Source organism: Ovis aries, chromosome 2 (assembly GCF_016772045.2).
Source record: "Ovis aries strain OAR_USU_Benz2616 breed Rambouillet chromosome 2, ARS-UI_Ramb_v3.0, whole genome shotgun sequence".
Taxonomy (NCBI): domain Eukaryota; kingdom Metazoa; phylum Chordata; class Mammalia; order Artiodactyla; family Bovidae; genus Ovis; species Ovis aries.
In genome coordinates this window covers 213951673-213974845 of record NC_056055.1, presented here as the reverse complement: position 1 = coordinate 213974845, position 23173 = coordinate 213951673, and the positions used below count along the sequence as shown (strand labels likewise).

Below are 23173 nucleotides of genomic sequence, written 5' to 3'. Positions count from 1 at the left end.
TTCAGAGGAAATGCCAGGGAGAGTTTGTTTGAGCCAGAGAAACAGCTTACATTTAGCTCTTGCCACACTTTCCTTGTCCCTCTGCATAAATACAAGGCCCAGGAGAGCTAGGACCTGGGTTCTTAACTCTGTGTGTATTGTAGACACTTGAGCTAGTCTCATGAAGCCTTGGATCTCTGTTCAGAATATTAATTCTAAATACATCAAAGAAAATATGTAGGGTTACAAAGCAAACCAGTTATATTGAAATAGTTACCAAAATAATATTTTAAATATTCCTGATATAGTTTTATATATACAAACACACATATGTATATATATATACTTATTTCATATTTCATTAATTTAAGAGCTGTAGCAGTGAGTCTAATAATTGATATAATTTGAGTAGCAATTAATGGCAGTGGTGCTTTGAGATATCTATAAAAACTGCAATATACTAGGGCAATATCTCTGATTTTAATTGATGACAACTCACAGACACTTTAAGCCACTGTGATTTGTTGACTGCATTAGTAATTGAAGGGAATATTACAGTTCAATGAAAATTAAGGAGCATTTTTTTCCACCACAAGTTCACAGACCCCTGAATTCTGTGGCTACCAGTTTAAAATCTCTGGGGTAGGACAGTGCTTCTCAAGTTTTAATGTGTATGACAGTTTTCTGGAGAACTTGTTAAAACACAGATTGAGGGCCCCTTCCCAGGAGATATTGACTTAGAATGTCTGGAGTGGGGACCAAGCATATATATTTTAAACATGTATTCAATGTGATTTTCACGTATCAGTTTCCAGAATTATCTTTTGAGAAATAAAAGCTAAAGATAAAATTTACAAAGGCATTGGGATGAGATATAACTATTGGTAGGTCATTATCCTCTGTCAACATTCCAGCTTTTGTATCTCTTCTATAATAATAATTATTATTTTCTATTATTATACAATTGTTATATAGATAAATTATATAAATGTTTAGGATATATATAGAATATACATAAATTATTATATAGAAATAATTATAATTTGTTGCATCACAATTATCCCCTCAACTATGATTTTTTACAAGATGATCCTTAGGATATCTAACAAAATATCACTAAAGCATAGCGAGAGGTAATAATCATAAATGCAATGCAGTGTAGTCCTGTGACATTGAAATGATTTCAGTAATTTTACAGTACATTTGAATTGCAGCACCATTCATCCGCTGAGTTTCCATTAACTTTGCTTAAAATCTCTCTGTCCACAAAGAAGCACAAGTGTAAAGTTTCTCCTTCATGCTCAGAGAACTGGCTTGAATTACAATGCTGCAGAAGATAATTGTTATTAATTAAAACATTCCTATCAAGCTGTGTTTTGTTTTAATGCATATTGAACATGTTCATAACCTCTGCTGCCTCCATTATTGGAAAAGAAAAATAAGAGAGTATGTTCTTTGACTCTCTTCATCTCTCCTGGGGTTTCCCTAGTGTCATTGAACAGCCTTTTTGATTGGCTAATACCTTTAAAAAAAAAGTAGGGGCACAATATTATAACACATTGCAGAACCAGGCTCATTATTGTCAAATTAGATTCACTGACCTTCACTGCCATTTACCAGGAAGAGACAGGCAGCATATCAAGGATAGTTTGCAGTGAGTAAATCTGCAATAAGTGCCACTCAACTGTAACTAGTACCCTTTTGCTATTTTTAACTTGTAGGCTTTTTAACTTATAGATTATTAATGCACAGGCTTACCTTAGAAATATATACAAAAGTCTATGCATGTACATTTTTATATTTGGAGAAAATTTTATTTTAAGAGATATCTCTCCAACACTCCACCCACCAACCCAACTCCTGAACACACATACACAGTCAATACTTCTAAGTTAAATTTACAGCTGCTTTAATTTGTATAAGAAATCAATGACTTCCATATACATTCAAAAAGGGCTGGCATTGTCAAAGATTGTGGTTCAGTTAAAGCAAAATCCTTTAAGCCTTGCAAATAAGTTTTCTCCCATTCTATTTTGAAGTTATTTCCTTTAAGTCAGTATTATTACAGAAGATAATACCCCTGTTAGATTTGCCTTTATTGAAGGAATTTATTCATTCATTCATTCACTTGTCAGATATTTTTCTTTAACTAATAAATATCAGACACTATTCTAGACATATGTTCTAGTAAGATTCCTTTCTAGATATTGCATAGGGGAGAGGACATATACTAGATATTATGCTAAACATTTAAAGGAACAGGTCATTAATGATTATTGAATATTAAATTAGTGTCTTTACAAATGAATCATTCTCTACATATGCTTAACTTCTTGAATTAAAGTTAATAGTTAACAGTTTTGTAATCTGCCTAATTTTGCCAAGACAACATAATTTATTCCACTTTTGCTTTCCTCTATTATATAATCTCTTTATTATGTCAGCTTGGGGAAGAGATAATCTGTTACTCTCTTCTAGGCCATGAAGTATCTATTTTTTTTCTTTTCTCAGTTATTTTATGTTTATGGTGATTCTACAAGTTTTACTTTATGGCAGTATTGTTGTTACTTACCCCAATGGTTCCATCCAGGAGAAGACTAAAGAAAGGTATAGAAGCTTAGCCTCCTATATTTATTTTCTGTTATTATCTATCAGAGGGCAGACAGAATGAAAACCACAATCACAGAAAACTAACCAAACTGATCACATGTATCACAGCCTTGTCTAACTCAATGAAACTATAAGGCATGCCATGTATGGCCGCCCAAGACAGAAGGGTCATGGTGGAGAATTCTGACAAAACATGGTCCACTGGAGAAGGGAATGGCAAACCACTTCAGTTTTCTTGCCTTGAGAATCTCATGAACTGGATAAAAAGACAGAAAGATATGACACTGAAAGATGAACTGCCCAGGTTGGTAGATGCCCAATATGCTACTGGAGAAGAGTAGAGAAATAGCTCCAGAAGGAATGAACAGACTAAGCCAAAGCAAAAACAATGCCCACATTGTGGATGTGACTGGTGATGAAAATAAAGTCCAACGCTGTAAAGAAAGTATTACATAGGACCCCAGAATGTTAGGTCTATGAATCAAGGTAAATTGGAAGTGGTCAAATAGGAGATGGCAAGAGTGAACATCTTCATTTTAGGAATCAGTGAACTAAAATGGACCAGAATGGGTGAATTTAATTAAAATGAACATTATATATACTACTGTGGGCAAAAATCCCTTAGAAGAAATGAAGTAGCCCTCGTAGTGAACAAAAGAGTTAAAAAATGCAGTACTTGGGTGTAATCTCAAAAATGACACAATGATCTCTGTTCATTTCCAAGGCAAACCATTCAGTGTCACAGTAATCCAGCTCTACGTCCCAACCACATATGCCCAAGAAACTGAAGCTGAATGGTTCTATGATGATCTACCAGACATTCTAGTACTAACACCAAAAAGAGATGTCCTTTTCATGTCCATTCCATCATTTGGAATGCCAAAGTAGGAAGTCAAGAGATACCTGGAGTAACAGGCAAATTTGGCCTTGGAGTACAAAATGAAGCAGAGCAAAGTCTAACAGAGTTCTACCAAGAGAACACACTGGTCATAGCAAACACCCTCTTCCAAAAACACAAGACACAACTCTACACATGGACATTACCAGATGGTCAGTACCACACAGACTGATTATATTTTTTTGCACCTGAAGATGGAGAAACTCTATAAAGTGAACAAAAACAAGACCAGGAGCTGACTGTGGCTCAGATCATGAGCTCCTTATTGCAAAACTCAGACTTAAGTTGAAGAAAGTAGGGAAAACCATAAGACCATTCAGGTATGACATAAAGCCAGTCTCTTATGATTACACAGTGGAAGTGACAAATAGATTCAAGGGATTATATCTGATAGACAGAGTGCCTGAAGAACTATGGATGGAAGTTTGTGACATTGTACAGGAAACAGTGATCAAAACCATCCCTAAGAAAAAGAAACACAAAAAGGCAAAATGGTTGTCTGAGGAGGGCTTACAAATAGCTGCAAATAGAAGAGAAGCAAAAGGCAAAAGCGAAAAGGAAAGACATACCCAACTGTATACAGAGTGTGAAAGAATAGCAAGGAGAAATAAGAAAGCCTTCCTCAGTGATCAATGCAAAGAAATAGAGGAAAACAATAGAATGGGAAAAAGAGATCTCTTCAAGAAAATTAGAGATACCAAGGGAATATTTCATACAAAGATGGGCACAAAAAGGCAGAAATGGTATGGACCTAAAAGAAGCAGAAAATATTAAGAAGAGGTGGCAAGAATACATAGAAGAACTGTACAAAAAAGATCCTATGACCCAGATACCCATTATGGTATGATCACTCACCTAGAACCAGACATCTTGGATTGCGAAGTCAGGTGGGTCTTAGGAAGCATCACTATGAACAAAGCCAGTGGAGGTGATAGAATTCCAGTTAAGCTATTTCAGATCCTAAAAGTTGATGCTGTGAAAGTGCTACATTCAATATGCCAAGCACATTTGGAAAACTCAGCAGTAGCCGTAGGACTGGAAATGGTCAGTTTTCGTTCCAATCCCAAAGAAAGGCAATGCCAAAGAATGTTCAAACTACCGCACAATTGTACTCATACTAGCAAGGTAATGCTCAAAATACTCCAAGCAAGACTTCAACAGTATGTGCTCCAAGAATTTCTAGATGCTCAATTTGGATTTACAAAAGGCTAAGGAACCAGAAATCTGCCAACGTCTGTTGGATCATCAAAAAAGCAAGAGAGTTCAGAAAACATTTACTTCTACTTCATTGACTATGCTAAAGCTTCTGACTATGTAGATGACAGCAAACTGTGGAAAATTCTTTAAGAGACAGGAATATCAGACCATCTGACTTGCTTTCTGAGAAATCTGTATGCAGATCAAGAAGCAACAGTTAGAAGCAGACATGAAACATCAGACTGGTTATAGATTGGGAAAGGAGTACATCAAGGCTGTGTATAGTCACCTTGCTTATTTAAATTATATGCAGAATACATCATGCAAAATGCTGGAGTGAATGAAGCACAAGCTGGAATCAAGATTGCTGGGAGAAATATCAATAACCTCAGATATGCAGATGATACCACCCTTATGGCAGAAAGTGAAGAACTCTTGATAAAAGTGAAAGAGAAGAGTCAAAAACCTAGCTTAAAACTCAACACTCAACAAACAAACAAACAAAAAAAAGATCATAGCATCTGGTCCCATTCCGTTCAGTACAGTTCAGTTCAGTCGCTCAGTCATGTCTGACTCTTTGCGACCCCATGAATTGCAGCACGCCAGGCCTCCCTGTCCATCACCAACTCGTGGAGTTCACTCAGACTCACGTCCATTGAGTCAGTGATGCCATCCAGCCATCTCATCCTCTGTCGTCCCCTTCTCCTCCTGCCCCCAATCCCTCCCAACATCAGAACTTCATGGCAAATAGATGGGGCAACAATGGAAATTGTCAGACTATATTTTTGAGCTCCAAAATCACTTCAGATGGTGACTGCAGCCATGAAATTAAAAGATGCTTGCTCCTTGAAAGAAAAGCTGTGACCAACCTAGACAGAATATTAAAAAGGAGACACATTACTTTGCTAACAAAGATTCATATAGTCAAAACTATAGTTTCTCCAGTATTCATGTGTAAATGTGAATGTTGTACCATAAAGAAGACTGAGCCCCAAGGAATTGATGCTTTTGAACTATAGTGTTGGGGAAGACTCTTGAGAGTCCCTTGGACTGCAGGGAGATCAAACCAGTCCATCCTAAAGGAAATCAGTCCTGAATATTCATTGGAAGGACTGATGCTGACGCTGAAACTCCAATTCTTTGGTCAACGGATGTGAAGAACTGACTCGTTGGGAAAGACCCTGTTGCTGGGAATGATTGAAGGCAGGAGGAGAAGGGGATGACAGAGGATGAGATAGTTGGATGACATCACCGACTAGATGGACATGAGTTTGAGCAAGCTCCAGGAGTTGGTGATATACCGAAGCCTGATGTGTTGCAGTCTCTGGGGTCACAAAGAGTCAGACAGGCCTGAGTGACTGAACTGATGTGATCCTGAAAGAACCCTCAAATCAAAACTTCCCAGTTTTAGAGATTTCTTTGATCAACTCTCTACCTCTGTGTTGTGTAACTAGTATAATATTTCTCATATTCTTTTTTACATAATTTAAATAATGGGTTTATGAAAAAATATTAGATTGGCTTTATTTTTCTTAATTCTCAGCTCTATCAGGGATGTACGTCTGAGAGTTACCGTGGTCTCAATTGACTGTCCATCCAAATGACTTAGAGGCTGCTAAACACATGAATCCCTCCATTTTTTTAAGATCTAGTGAATCACTGTCTTTTCAATACCCATTCTAAGTGACACTAGGGTACTGGTTTTGAGAACCACTTTGGAGGTTACACAAAATCCTCAATCTCCTTTACTTGTAGTACAATTTGTTTATAACGAGTTTGGCCTTCATATCTCACTACTTGTTATACTGTCAGGATATATTATTTATTGCATAAATGCATGTGAATTTATGAATGACACAAAATCTGCTTACAACACTCAGCAGTAATGTGATCTATACAAGTTATTTGAGCCAGTTACCACACCTGAAAAATGAGAATAATAATAGTATGTGTCTACTTTGAGTTGTGTGATTAAGTGGAACATTTTCTGTAAAGTTCTCAGCAATAAGTTGGACAACTATAAGAATTCAATAGATATTACTTACTGTTATTACTTAAAAAGTCATTTTGACTTATTTTCTTTATCGGTAAAATGCATAGATTAATATCTATATATCTTACCTTGTAGGAAAATTGCAAGGTTTCATGTATGACAATCTGAGTGATAATGCTTTATGAATTGAAATGAATCACAGAAAGTATGTTATTAGTAAAAAGGAGATGCAAACTCTGTGTGATATAATTTATACACATATTCATGTGCATAAACTATAATATTTGAATTTAAAAGGAATAAAGAATGTGTTGTTGGCTCTAGCACATTGCATTTTCCTTTTCACAGGATTTATGGTACTCTGAGTCAGAAATTGTTTGTGTCCTACTTCTTCACAGATTCTGTGACTTTCAAACAGCATGGCTTTTATTGAAGTTCAGTAAGTAGCCACTGAAGGATGTTTCTAGGAGTTCTGTTTGGCAAGCTTGTGGGAGGCCTTTGTCCTTCTGGGAGTGTCTGTGTCTGTTCTTTGTCATCTTTGGAAGCAGGCACCCTCAGCTTTTGGAAAATGGAGCTGTGACACTGGGAATCTAATATGGGCTTCATGTACAAGGAACCCAAGAAAGTGGGGGTGCGGAATGGATATTGGACTTTTGCCAAGATTTATTTTTAAAAAAGAAACAAATGAGTTTTAAGAGTTTCAGGAGACCACTCAATTAGTTAACATTTTCTGCAGTAATGCTGCATAACAAAACAATTTCAAACTTAATGGCTTGAAATAAAGCTTTCATTCTCAATCATATGACCCTGGATTAACTGATCTAGTCAGAGCTTCGTTTCAAGTTGCAGGTTTCCCACTAGTGTTATCCACATTGAGAGCTGTTCTTCCCATAAGGATGATAGAAGCAAAATATGAGGACCATGGAACATGCAGTGACTCTCTCTTTTATATAATCTATTTTTTAATTGGAAGAAAATTGCTTTACAGTGTTGAGTTGGCTTCTACTGTACAACAACAAAAGTTAGACTCTTAATGCTTGGGCTTAGAATTCACATATTCTTTTACTGTCGATGTGGTGTTTTTTCTCTTGGTCAGGTTCTGTCTGAGGCCAAACCCAGTATCACTTGTGCCAAAAAGTGCACTCTACCTGTAGTGAGTTGTTATTGGTTAGTCACTAAGTCCTGTCCAACTCTTTTGTGACCCCATGGACTGTAGCTGCCGGGTTCCTTTGTCCTTGGGATTTCCCAGGCAAGAATATTAGAGTCAGTCGCCATTTCTTTCTCCAGGGGATCTTCCCAACTAGGGAGTGAGTCCGGGTCTCCTGGACTGGCAGGCAGGTTTTTTACCACTGAACCACCAGGGAAGTCCCACCTATAGTGAGAGGCAGTGCAGTCACTTAACAAAGGGCGTGAGTCACTCTACCACCCACCTGAGGAAGGGGCAAGAGACAGCTGGTGGTCAGGAGGGAGGAATTGGGAACAAAAATGCAGTCCTCAATAGCCTAATTACCAGGACAAGAAGAGTCAGGAATTTGGGAGTGGGAAGTGTGGAATGCAGTTGTTTGAGCTGTGCTTTCTTCACTCTCCTCAAGAGCAGACACAGTGTGTGACTTTAAAACCTGCGAAATTACCTGCAGGAAGGTTAGAGACTACAAATACTACATTTGTTTTAAGATTTGGGGAGGACCAAAAGCCTAAAGAAAAGAAGATGAGGTTCCTAACATTCCTGTTAGAATGTTAAAATCTCCCTTTTAAGGTTTGCTTTTTGCCAAGTGGACAGTCACATGAATTAAAAGAAAAATACACTTGGTAATAATATATATATTTATTATGACTAGTAGGAAATGATGGAGAAGGCAATGGCAACCCACCCCAGTACTATTGCCTGGAAAATCCCATGGACAGAGGAGACTGGTAGGCTACAGTCCGTGGGGTCGCGAAGAGTCGGACATGACTGAGCAACTTCACTTTCACTTTTCACTTTCATGCATTGGAGAAGGAAATGGCAACCCACTCCACTATTCTTACCAGAAGAATCTCAGGGACAAAGGAGCCTGGTGGGCTGCCATCTATGGGGTTGCACAGAGTCGGACATGACTGATGTGACTTAGCAGCAGCAGTAGGAAATGAAGTTGTCAAATACAGCACATTTATATAGTTAAGATATTCAGGGGTGAAAAAAAATAAAATTATTCATGGTTTGGGATAAATGATAATTAAGAAGCTACCAGATGTGAGATGAAAACTTAACTTAATAAGTACAGCTCCCTAAAATACTTACCTTTTGAAAAGATAGCTGTTTTCTCTAGTTCTTACTTTTATGGAGACTAAAAAAAAAAGTTCATCGGCTGATGTCTATTTTCACAAAGTGGTGGAATGTATTGAAACATGTCATTGTGTATTTCCTTTTCAAATCAATCTGTGCTTTTTTTTTTTCACACAGTGTACTTTATTCTACAAACTCTAACTTGCCAGGTAACTCTGACTTTGCAAATATATTTATATACACACATACACTTACATATATATTACCTGTGTAAGGTGGACAGTTCAGTTGTTACTCAGTCATGTCCAACTCTTTGCAACCCCATGGATTGCAGTATGCCAGGCTCCCTGTTCATCATCAGATCTCGGAACTCACTCAAACTCATGTCTATTGAATCAGTGATGCCATCCAACCATCTCATCCTCTATCATCCACTTATCCTCCTGCCTTCAACCTTCCCCTGCATCAGGGTCTTTTCCAATGAGTCAATTCTTCACATCAGGTGTCCAAAGTATTTGAGTTTCAGCTTCAGCATCAGTCCTTCCAATGAATATTCAGGACTGATTTCCTTTAGGGTTGACCAGTTGGATCTTCTTGCTGTCCAAGGGCCCTCAAGAAGTCTTCTCCAATACCACAGTGCAAAAGCATCAATTCTTCTGCGCTCAGTCTTCTTCACAGTCCAACTCTCACATCCATATATGACTACCGGAAAAACTATAGCTTTGATTAGATGAACATTTGTTGGCAAAGTAATTTGTCTGCTTTTTAATATTCTGTCTAGGTTGGTCATAGCTTTTCTTCCAAGGAGCAAGTGTCTTTTAATTTCATGGCTGCAGTCACCATCTGCAGTGATTTCGGAGCCACCCAAAATGAAGTCTGTCACTGCTTCCATTGTTGCTCCATCTATTTGCCATGAAATGATGGGATTGGATGCTGTGATCTTAGTTTTCTGAACATTCAGTTATAAGCCAGTTTTTTCACTCTGCTCTTTCACTTTCATCAAGAGACTCTTTATTTCTTCACTTTCTATAAGAGTAGTGTCATATGCATATCTGAGATTATTGATATTTCTCCTAGCAATCTTGATTCTATCTTGTGCTTCATCCAGCCCAGACTTTTGCATGATGTACTCTGCATATAATTTAAATAAGCAGGGTGACAATATTCAGCCTTGATGTACTCCTTTCCCAACTTGGAACCAGTCCATTGTTCCAGGTCCAGTTCTAACTGTTGCTTCTTGACCTGCATACAGATTTCTCAGGAGGCAGGTAAGGTGGACTGGTATTCCCGTCTCTTTAAGAATTTTGCACAGTTTGTTTTGTTTCACAGAGTCCAAGGCTTTTGTGTAGTCAATAAAGCAGAAATAAATGATGTTTTTCTGGAACTATCTTGCTTTTTCAGTGATACAGCGGATGTTGGCAATTTGATCTCTGGTTCCTCTGCCTTTTCTAAATCCAGCTTGACATCTGGAATTTCACAGTTGACATACTGTTGAAGCCTAGCTTGGAGAATTTTGATCATTACTTTGCTAGTATGTGAGATGTGTACAATTGTGCGGTAGTTTGAGCATTCTTTGGCATTGCCCCTCTTTGGGATTGGAATGAAAACTGACCTTTTCCAGTCCTGTGGCCACTGCTGAGTTTTCCAAATTTGCTGGCATATTGAGCGTAGCACTTTCACAGCATCATCTTTTAGGATTTGAAATAGCTCAACTGGAATTCCATCACCTCCGCTAGCTTTGTTCATAGTGATGCTTTCTAAGACCCACTTGACTTCACATTCCAGAATGTCTGGCTCTAGTTGAGTGACCACACAATTGTGGCTATCTGAAAGTGAGAAATAGATTCAAGGGATTAGATCTGATAGACAGAGTGCCTGAAGAATTATGGACAGAGGTTTGTGCCATTGTATATGAGACAGTGATCAAGACCATCCCCAAGAGAAATAAATGCAAAAAGGCAAAATGGTTGTCTGAGGAGGCCTTATAATTAGCTGAGAAAAGAAGAAAGGAAAAGGAGAAGGTGAAAAGGAAAATTATACCCATCTGAAAGCAGAGTTCCAAAGAAAAGCAAATAGAGATAAGAAAGCTTCCCTCAGTGACCAATGCAAAGAAATAGAGGAAAACAATAGAATGGGAAAGACTGGAGACCTCTTCAAGAAAATTAAAGTTACCAACTTTGAAAGTTATTGCTTTCAAAGATGGACACAATAAAGGACAGAAATGGTATGGACCTAGCAGAAGTAGAAGATATTTTAAAAAGATGGCAAGAATACACAGATAAACTGCACACAAAAAGATATTCATGACTCAGATAGCCACGATGGAAGGTGGACAATGGAGCTCATTTATTCCACTGAGTTGAAAATATATCATTGTTCTTAAAACACAGTTTTCAGTGAAACTAATCATAATGTGGCATTTAATGTGCTCAGTGGAAGTCAAGAACTATAACAATGGATTTTACTTTTTAAAAATAATTTGACCATTATCTGAGACTTGAAGATTGGGTTAAAAGTTAGTTTAGTTAAGAAAGGGTAGAAATAAAAGTGCCCCTGCAGTGAGAGTGCCCACCTAATTAAACTCTGGAGATAATTAAATGAGGTGGTATGCATGGAGTGTAGTCCAAGGTTTTGTGCACCTGTTAGATGTTGACTCCATTGACATTACTGATTCCTAGCACACTGCCATATTATGGACTTTAAAAATGCATAAAAGTATCTCAAGGAAATATTTGGAAGTAGAACATAGAGCAGTTACATATTGTCATATGCCAAAAATACTTTAAAAAATTTTCAGAAAATTTAATCAAGACATTAGAATAAAATATATATGTTAAATAAATATGCTTTCTACTCTGAACCCATGTATCTTGTCACTCTGGAAACAGATGCAAATTAGAAAGCTTAAAAATGTTGAATAAAATATTTCATTTTCTTTCATACTTGATAGATGAAATATTGATATTATTTAATGTGGACTTGATTGTAGTAACCTTCCACAACGTGGGTACCAACTTATGGCCCCAATATTTATTTCAGGTGGAGAAGGTTAGGGTTATGGTCAATATTACTGTCATTACTTTTTAAGTGGCTGAGACAACCATTCTTCCTGAACAACCCGCTATGAAGGCCAAGCATGCATGAATAAAGTTTAATGCCATAATCAAATAAAACTTACACTGAAGGTTATCTCACATGAATTTAATGATATGCATAATTATTATTCTACTGCATGATGATTAGGCATGAATGTAAGCAGCTCGTGTAAATGATGGTAATTTGTATGAGTTTAGCAGAGCCAAACCTAGCACAAGCAGAATGAGTCTAACAAAATAGAGAGTACTCTTGGAGAGGAATGGGGGGAATCTGATCATCAGTAGAGTCTCAAAATGAGCTCCTCTTAGAGGAAGGAAGGTAGACAAAGAAGGATTGAGGAAGAAAAAGTGAAAGTGTAGAAGAGGAGAAAATTGTTGTTACTGGTTGTTATGGGTGGAATTGTGCCCTGCTAGTAAGATATATGGAGAAGGCAATGGCACCCCACTCCAGTACTCTTGCCTGGAAAATCCCGTGGATGGAGGAGCCTGGCAGCCTGCAGTCCATGGAGTTACTAAGAGTCGGGCATGACTGAGCGAATTTCCTTTCACTTTTCACTTTCATGCATTGGAGAAGGAAATGGCAACTCACTCCAGTGTTCTTGCCTGGAGAATCCCAGGGACGGGGGAGCCTGGTGGGCTGCCATCTATGGGGTCACACAGAGTCGGACACGACTGAAGCGACTTAGCAGCAGCAGCAGCAGCAAGATATATATGTGTGCTCAGTCACTCAGTCATGTCTGACTCTTTGCGACCCCATGGGCTGTAGCCCACCAGGCTCTTCTGTCCATGGAATTTTCTAAGCAAGAATACTGGAGTGGGTTGCCATTTCCTTCTCCAGGGGATCTTCTTGACCCAGGGTATGAACGTGTTTCTCTTGTATTGCCTGCATTGGCAGGCAACTTTTTTTTTTAACCACTCGTGCCACCTGGGAAACCTATATACATAAGATATATTGAAGTCCTAATTCCTAGTACCTCTGAAGGTGACCTTATTTGGAAATACGCTATTATAAATGTATTTAGTTCAAATAAAGCCATACTGGACAAATCGACTCCTAATCCCACCTCAGCAGTGTCCTTTTAAGAAGACAATCATGTAGAGACAGTGACAAAGGAAGAACGCCGTGTGAAGGGAGAGGTGGAAAGTAGAATTATGCTGCCACAGCCAAGGGGTGCCTAGGGCAAAAGCGACACTAGTCAAGGAATGATCTTTCCATATATCCTTAGGGTCTGGCCCTGCCAACACCTTGATTTTGAATCGTTTTTCTAAGCCACTCAGTTTGAGGTGCTTGATTACAATAGCACTCGGAAGCTAATTCACTGGTTTGGCAAATTCCATCTCCAACTCTGATTCAGGGGCAAAGTTAGGTGTTTATAAAGGAACATGTATCAGTTGAGGGTTTTCTGCTAGTCTAGTACTTCTTTAACTAGTGAAGGAAACATTACTGAACAAGATAAACACAGTCTCTTTTCTGTAGGAGCTCACTGTCTATGACTTTGTTCCTGTTTCCATGGTTCTTCATACTGTACTGAAACTGTTGTCAAATTGTATTGGAACAATCTGTTGCCATGTCTGTCTCCCCAACAAAATAGTGAAATATTAAGGACGGGCATAATAAGTGATAAAAAATGAATTCTTAGGGAATGAAAAAAAGAGAGAGAATGAATGAATTTCTTTTGGGGATAAAAGAAAACAGACATTGTTTAAAGATGAAATGGATAATAGATAGGGGTGTGTGTGTGTTTTATTATTTTTAATATAAAAACATGTTTTACTTATTTAAATATAAGAACATCTTGATATCTCTGAATATTAAAAATAGGACTTGTGAAACACCTTCAGAGGCATATACTATTGTGCTGCTGTTTCTGTCTTGCTATAAGTTACCAAAATATTTTCCCCCTTTGGTAATGTTGTAGATTTTGTTGTATTCAAATATTATTGTAATTTATAAGTTGTTTATTTTCATGTAAAATTTATAATACCTTTTAACTTTTTATGACCCATTTCATTTTATGAATCCTAAAAAAAAAAAAAACCAAATATTTTGAAAAGAAGAATAATTCATGTAATAAGCCTGATAGTTTAAAAGTTCTGTGTGAAGGTACGTGAAGATGATACTTCAGGTAGCTCATAAAGGCTTTACCAACAGGCTTTCCGGGTGGCTCAGCAGTAATGGATTCAATGCAGGAGACACAGGTTCTTCAGTTGAATATGGGTTCAGTCCCTTGGTCAGGAAGATCCCCTGGAGGAGGAAATGCAACTCACTCCAGTATTCTTGCCTAGAGAATCCGATGGCAGATGAGCTGGGCAGGCTGTTGTCCATAGTGTTGTAAAGAGTCAGACATGACTGAAGTGACTTAGTACAGGGCACACAACTTTTCTCTATCCTTAAGTCAAAAGAACTTTGGGAATTGTACTGCCCCCTGGTGATGCACAAAGTAATAGACTAGAACCTTTAAATGAGTTTGAAGTGAAGTGAAGTGAAGTCGCTCAGTCTTGTCCGACTCTTTGCGACCCCATGGACTGTAGCCTACCAGGCTCCTCTGTCCCTGGGATTCTCCCGGCAGGAATACTGGAGTGGGTTGCCATTTCCTTCTCCAGGAGATCTTCCCAACCCAGGGATCGAACCTGGGTCTCCTGCATTGCAGGCAGACGCTTTACCATCTGAGCCACCAGGGAAGTCTCTTTAAAAGAGTTTAGTACTATATATTTTTTATTAATAGAAGGAAATTTCAATACCAAGTCTACAAAAAAAAGATGTAATTGAATAAACAAGAAGAAGAAAGACAGACTGAGTAGATTTAAAATGCCATCTTCTAACTATTGCAAATGTGAAGGGACTTTATGCCACTGTACTTTAGGGAGTCAGTTTTTCCAATTTAGGGTTACTAGTGAGCTTCAAATAGATGAAAGCAAAACCAAACATTACAACATTTTTTAAACTAATATAATTTTTAGTGGATGCAGTTTGTTTCTGAGAAGTTTTATACCCTGAAGGAGATTTTCAATACATAATCCAGTATGTATTATTTCAGTCTGCTTGAGAAGATTCTTTTGTTTCTTAGAAGTTAACAAAGAGATTTTTGGAGTTGTGCGCTATCGTATTTAGAAACTAGTTTGTAGATTCTTCCTTTTTTAAAAAAAATCTCTCAACTTCATTCTTTGAGTTTTATCCATAGTGCTTTAGGAATAATAATTCTCATTTGATGCCCCATCGTTAAAGGCCTCTTAAAGGTTCCCTGGATGATTTTAAATATAGAATTTTACAACTGGCAGTGACCTTAAAGATCATCTTATCTAACTTTTAAATGATGCCAGATTATCTAATTTCACATATTGTATTATGGAAAAATCCAATTATTTCACAATTATACTAGTGTTTTAAAACTGTGCAAACAACCGCAGGGCATTTTTGTATCAACTAATTTTCTCCCCCAGATATACCCTCCCTTTTTGCTCTTCCCTTATCAGTTTCATTCTATTTTAAGCACTATCTACTGGATTAGAGATCCTTTGGTTTTGCAGAAGAATTGGGTTGGAGAAGGGAATTCCTGCAAGGTTCTGTGGCTGTATTTCTGAATCCGTTTGAGAATGGAAAACTGGGAGAAGAAAACAGACTTCACTGCATGCACTGAATTGGTGTTTGTGCAATGTTAATTAAAAAACATTAAATAGAGTGAATGCTTGCAGTAGTTAGGGACCTCTCTGCAAAAAGCCCCCTAGCTGTTCAGAGGTAAATAATGCAGGGGATACTTGAGAAGTCGAAGTGTTGTTGGTGTTGCTATGTAATTTCACAGCTTCTGAGCCAACACAGCGCTTTATTCAAGTTAAAGTCCCTTGGCAACTCTTGGCCCTCAAGTGTGCTGACTTTTCAAAAAGAAGAAGTAATAGTACATATTTTCAAATGAAGAATAATTACTTAGCTAAGAATTAGTTTTTTTGTACTTAATACCATATGCTTCTTGAGTTCTCTTGTCAAACATTTTTGGCACTCATGTGTTGCTCTTTATTTAATTTGAGGTTGAAACAGGGTGTAACAGAAGGCAGGGAATCAAATAAAAAAACAGCAAAGCATTTTCCAGTCCCTGACTGTTCAGGATAACAGACATGGGAAGTATTAATGCCATTAAGAAGCCCAGTCTAAAAATATAACTGGCATTAGAATGAATAATTATTTGTTTACCTCAGCTGAAATTTTAGGCTGGAAGCTGGAGATACCAACCAGAGCTAAGACAAGCAATAATATCAAGATGCCAGGATGGCGTGAAGCAGAATGAAATTGCAGCTTTCCATCAGAGTTCCTTTATAAGGATCTGACCCCCAATGGGGACACAATAGGAAGCACATATGGGCTGTGTCCCTTTCTCCCTTGGGGACCCAGGGGCTATAGACTGAGAGCAGGTTCACTGGGCCTGAGCTAGGGTGGAGTCAGGTTCTTCCAGAGTTTCCAGAGCAGTGTGCAAAAGTGGAGCCAGACCACTGCAGGGGGCGATTTCAAAGGATGAGAGAGACAGTAAGGTAATCAGAAGCCTGAGCTCTGAATCAGGCTGGCAAAGTGAAGCAGTAAGAAAATATGAATTAGAAAGTACCAGAAAAGGAGTTTCAATGGCTTTTTCTTATTGTATGCTGGCTTCGTGGCTCAAGGCTAGCTGAGCAGAGCCGTTTGTACACTGGCCCTTCAGTCTCAGGTCTCAACTGAATTAGGTAGCAAGTTGAGAAAGAGTAAATTTATTGGGTAAGTCTAAAGTTAACTGGTCTGGAGCAAATTTTTTGTTTCATCACAGAAAGCCTTCATAGAAATGTGTAGAGAAACCTTAATTTACGAACAACAGTCATTTATAAACAAGTCTTTTCCCCTTATCTATAGCCCTTGTAAGAGTAAGGTAATTCTCAAATGGCATGTGAAATACTTTTGATACTGGAAGTAAGTTAATTTTATACTAGACAAACCTGAAATTTAAAACAACTGGTACCAAAATACCATTCATTGAGGAAAAGGATGGTATAATCATGAGGTTAAAAGAGACTTTAATAGTAGATGAATGAATAGTACTTAGGCAGTCATTTGTCTAGCTATGTCTGGAAAATAAAAATACTATTTAAACTTTGTGAGTCAGAGGACAGTGGCCTGAGAAAACCTTCTTGTAAAACTCTCTCTAGTGTCTGGTATTCAAAATAGACATTGTTTTCTTGCTAATATTACAACTTTTAAACTTACATGGATAATAGAAATATATATATGTATATACTCATTTTTATAGAAGCAGTCAAAGTTTTGACATATGCTTACAAAAACAAATACCTTTAAATTTATAGAAGGCTGCTGAATAAGCATGCAATTAAAATAGAGTATATTTAATTTCACAAAAGTAGTGTGTGAATGTGACATAGTAACTTAAACAATTCAAGATAAATACTTAGACTCAATCAAAAAATTTAGTATTTTGGATTTAAGACATATTAACTCCAGTGTCTTTCTCTATATTATTTTGCATTATTATCTTCTCTGCATGGGTCACAATAAGTTAGTCTAGGTTTAAATCTACAAATCTTTTTAGAGTACTTACTCAATTCTTATTGTGTGATGTACCCAACTTGTTGTGTGATTGCACTTGTTGTGTAATCACAACTTGTTGTGTAATCACACTTGTATGATTACCCAATTTGGTCTCCCTAACTGAAAATAATAGAATATAGGACTCAAGTCTGTATAAGCCAGCTCATCATCTAGGGAAGAATTAAGGTATACATGTTGGAAAATAAGATTAAAATAGCCATATAAATAAAAATAGAATAAATCTTTGAATACAAATTTTAGGGGAATGTAAATTTAATGAATGACTCAGACCTTTTCTGAAAGAAAGAAATTCTCTAGTCAAGTGTTGGAAATAGTGATGGATATGAATTTTGTCTGAGTCGGCAGGATCCACGATGAGGTGAAAGGAATGAATTAAAAAAATAGAATTAAAAAAAAAAAAGCGTGAGTGAGTTGAGTGATGGATGGCAATCAAGAATCTTTTAACAACTATGGAAAATTATTTTTAAAAATAACTTTGGACTAGGTTGAATAGTTATTGTAATAGGATCTCAATTTGTGGAAAATTTTGAAAACTGAGCTGGTGACTAGGGTTTGATTCAACAGGTAATAAAGAATTAGTAACATTTAACATAGCCTCCAAAGAAGAAAGTCACCTTTGTACAAATGGCAGTAAAGTATAATATTTGAAAATATATGTACATAGTAAAAAACCCACAATTTAAAATTTAAAAAATAAAAAAAATTAATTGACATGCATCCAACAAAATGTTCTAAGTGAGATCCTCAAATAAATCACAGTTACAGGGGTTATCAAATCTGTTTTCTTCCCTTATCTATTTCTCGCTAATGTTTCTACATCTAATTAACTTCTATTTGAACAAAGTGCAGAGAAGAAAACAGGCTTATAAGAGAGTCAGCTGAAGACCTTGTTTTTCACTATCAGTTTTTCCATGGGTATAGAAAACTTAATCAATTTGTACTTAACTCATTAACTTCCATTTTTTCTTTGTGAGTCATACATAATACCAAGTTTAATATACCTAGTATTTGGAAAAATTTGTCACTTCATTTATAATTCAAAAAATTTATGCATGTCCCTCAGAAGTTCCCTTAGTCCAGGATGTTCAATACTTGGATTCCTGGCAATTTTTCTAATAATTATGGCTCTTATAACCATTTCTCAAAGAATTTAGGACTAAGAAAGTTGATATGAATAAAACTGACTTGTAATTTATACAATACTTTGTAAATGTTATTAACTATAATAATGACTTTAATAATAATTTAATATTTTAATTAACTGAGATTAAACCATAATATAATTGTTAGATGCAACTGCAGATATACATATATTTAAGCAAACATCTTTGAAATTGGAATTTGCAAAACAGTTGAATTAAGAGATGATTGATTATATCCATTACAAAGATAATTTTTTTATAAAATGATCTTAAATGATTCCTTTTTAAAACATTTTAAAGATTATCATGTAATATTGATTAGTTTCTGTAGAGATATGAGTGCTTTAGTTAAACAGATTCTTTTGAAAAAGCAAATTTTAAAAGATTTTCTTTTCGAGAAGCTACATTTAGCTTCATTTACCCAGAAATTGAAAAAAAAATTAAGATACTCCTCAGGATCTACTTTCCGGTTATATAATCAGCTAGTGCTATTTGGCCCATGTTCTTAAGCACCAATGCCAAGTTTCATGCTTTAGTTTGTCTAGTGGCCACAGAATATTAATCTTGGGAATCTTCTCCATAAAGGTGGACAGTTTCATGAAGCCTTCTGTGTAACATGAGACACTGTATCATTTGCACATAGCCTGCGAATGGAGAGTCCTATTCCATTTCTGCTCCTGAATAGCTGTTTGATCTTTGTTCAGCACATTATCTGTCTCTGTTTTCTCATCTATATCTATGAATTGGACTTGACGATATCTAAAGATAACTGTGGTTCTAACATCCTGGTCATGAAAAATAATTTGTAGGCTATCTGTAAGATGGGAATTCTAGACAAATTCTAACACTTCCACAGTCACATATCCATTCATCCAATCATTAAGTGTTGATCAGGTGCATACCATGGTTCAAATACTTGCAAATGCAGTGAGTATAGCAGTGAACAAAATAAGAGTCCTTTCCCTCATAAAACTTACATTCTGAATAAAAATATTGCATGACGGATGATGATCAGTGATAAAAAGTATACTGATTTAGAACAGGGCTAGTCCAAGTACAGTACACAGACCAATGCCAGTCTGTTGTTACACCACAAGCTAAATTAATAAATTGATAACGAGTATTTAGAACGCTTTATAGGAATGCTCAGAGACAAGTAAGACAGCCTTACTCAGATCTTAGTGAGAAAGTGAAACATTGTGAGAGATGATACCAAAAAAGTAGTAGGGGTTCAAATTGCATCAGAATAAGGACACTTCTTCAGACTGACATGAGGAACTATTGGAGGTATTTGAACACAGGAGACAAGTGATCTGATTTAAGGGTTAGACATATAAAAATATTTCATATCTGATATACAATAGATTAGGTAACCTAGTCTATTGCCCTTGATCCAAGGAGACAGGCAGAAGCATCACTTGGAAGCTTATTGCAGCGTTCAGATAGAGAACTGTGATGACTTGAAGGTAAAGGCAGTCAGGCCACTAGGATGATAAAATGTCACGTAGAGCCTGCAGACATTCTGCACGTAGAGCTGAGAGTATGCGTGCGTGCGCGTGCGTGTGTGTGTGTGTGTGTGACTTCGTTAGTGGTTTAAGACAAGAAAGAGGTCAGCTGACTAGATTTTTACCCCAGTAACTGGGTGAAAGGTGAACCATTTATTGAGCTAGGAAAACTGGGAGATGAAAGGGGTTGGAAGGTAGAGTTTGTGATGCCTTCTAAAACCCCCTTCTAGTTAAAAGAAAACAAAATATTTAATATTAAAAGTTAAAGTGTAAGATTAGACTTTCTGCATGTACTTAATTAAGGCCTATTTGTAAATCTAAAATCATTATTCTTAGAAATGTAGCTGTGTTTGAATCTATTGTTTTTGTCCAATATCCACTGTGAGATAGAAAAATGAAAAGGAACTGAATAACAAAGAGAGTGAAATTTATTCAGTTATAAAGCTGATTTATACTTGCTAAAATTATACTGCTCTAAAATTCCCTTATGGTATAAAATGCTAGTGACTATTACCTATAGTGCCCACCATGGATTCTAATATAAAGTGTAACTGGTATGGAGCTTCTCAGGTCGTTCAACAGTAAAGAATCTACCTGCATGTAGGAGCCTCAGGAGTCGCAGGTTCGATCCCTGAGTCAGGAAGATCCCTGGAGAAGGAAATGGCAACCCACTCCAATATTCTTGCCTGGAGAATCCCAGGGACGGGAGCCTGTTGGGCTGCCGTCTGTGGGGTCGCACAGAGTCGGACACGACTGACGTGACTTAGCAGCAGTGTGTATATATCAATCCCAATCTCCCAGTTTATTACTCCCCTACTTCCTCCTTGGTAACCACAAGTTTTCTACATCTGTAACAGTATTTCTGCTTTGTAAATTGGTTCATTTGTACCATTTTTTAGATTCCATATAAGTAATATCATATAATATTTGTCCTTCTCAGTCTGACTTCACTCAGTATGGCAATCTCTAGGTCCATGCATGTCATTGCAAATGCAATTATTTGTTCTTTATTTTATGGCTGAGTGATGTTCCATTGCACATTTGTACCATGTCTTCTTTAGCCATTCCTCCATCAATAGATATTTAGGTTCCTTCCATATCCCAGCTGTTGTGAATGGTTCTGAATGAAAATTGAGGTACATTTACCTTTTTGAATTATGGTTTTCTCCAGATATACTCCTGGGAGTGGGATTGCTGAATCATACTGTAGCTCTACTTTTAGTTTTTAATGTAACTCTTATATTGTGTCTTTAGAATAATATATTTTTATACTTTTCTTTCAGATGATTTTAAAATACAATTTCTCAATAGTTTATACTAAAAACTAGTCGAGTGTAATCTTACAAAACATGCTAATGTTTTATAAGATTCCAAGATTATCAAATATATTAATAGTAATTGAATTAATATACACATTCCTATAAAAGAAATGGCAAAGTATAGAGTGAATACATATTCAGAATTCAGAAATTACAGGTAGACCAATAAGGAAAATGAATGTCATCTGGAAATCTTCCAATCAGAAAAGCATTTTCATCATATCATTTTATTTTCTTCTTATTGAATATTTTTACACATAAACATATAGATGCACCCATCATTTCTTAAAAAGTATATTTGAAAAATAATTTTAAGAAATTTTGTTCTTTTTGAAATCACAATGGTGAAAATTGTACAATTTATGAGGCTTGTCCCTCAAAATGTAATGTATTTTAAAATAAAATTCTGTAGTTATTATTTGATTTGCATTGTCTTCTTTACAAAGTCTAATCAGGTGGCAAATTAATTTGAGATCTGAATTTGCAAAGAATGTAACAAAGAGTTGATTGTGTTTTATCCTGAAAGTGTCAGTAGAAATCTGAACTCCATAATAAAAGATACTTGTTGTATAACTTATCCTAAAATACATATTATTTTTGTGTCAGGAACTGGTAATTATGTTCAGAAGCTTCAAATTTTAAAACTGATCAAATTTGTGCTGTGCTATTAAAGGATTAAAAATAGTAGTATTGTTCCAGTTCCACCTGTATCTAAGTAAACAGTAAGTAATTTAAATTTTTAAAATTTATCTCCTAGATAATATTTTATACGTATTAACCTTAAATATAAAAACAAAGCAAGATATTTGTATCTGTTATTTTAGATACAAATATAAATGCTTTTGTTTTTATAATATGAAGAAATTATGTTATTTTAAAGTGAAGAGTGAGTAAAAGTCTCTCAGTCCTTTCTGACTCTTTGGGACTCCATGACTATACAGTCTATGGAATTCTTTTTTTTAATAAATTTATTTATTTTAATTGGAGGTTAATTACTTTACATTATTGTATTGGTTTTGCCATGCATCAATATGTATCCGCCTCAGGTATACACGTGGAATTCTTATAGGCAAGAATAGAGTGGGTAGCCTTTCCTTCTCCGGTTTCCTTGTGGCTCAGACGGTAAGAGCCTGCCTGCAATGCAGGAGACCCGGGTTTGACCCTTGGGTGGGGAAGATCCTGGAGAAGAAAATGACAACCCATTCCAGTTCTCCTTCCTGGAAAATCGCATGGATGGAGGAGCTTGGCAGGCTACAGTCCATGGGGTCTCAAAGAGTCGGACACGACTGAGTGACTTTACTACTTTCTCCAGGGGATCTTCAACCCAGGGATCGAATCTAGGTCTCCCACATTGCAGGCAGATTCTTTAACAGCTGAGCCACAATACTGGAGTAGGTAGCTTTTCCCTTCTCCAGAAGATCTTCCTGACCTAGAAATCGAACCAGGGTGTCCTGCATTGCAGGTGGATTCTTTACCAATTGAGCTATTATGTTATATTAATGGGCTCTCAAAGATTCATGCTAATCTAAAATGACGATTTTAAACCTTTAATTAAAGTCTTTTTCTTATCACTAGCATCATTTTATAT

General features: G+C 36.5%; 1 protein-coding gene and 1 non-coding gene across 4 annotated transcripts in view; one reads left to right on the top strand and one right to left on the bottom strand.

Moving 5' to 3' along the window:
• ERBB4 (erb-b2 receptor tyrosine kinase 4) overlaps positions 1-23173 on the top strand; it is a 1296210-nt gene that overhangs the window by 452393 nt on the left and 820644 nt on the right. The window lies entirely within an intron of this gene.
• TRNAC-GCA (transfer RNA cysteine (anticodon GCA)) lies at positions 14649-14720 on the bottom strand. The gene has a single exon. It is a non-coding gene; the product is annotated as a tRNA-Cys (tRNA).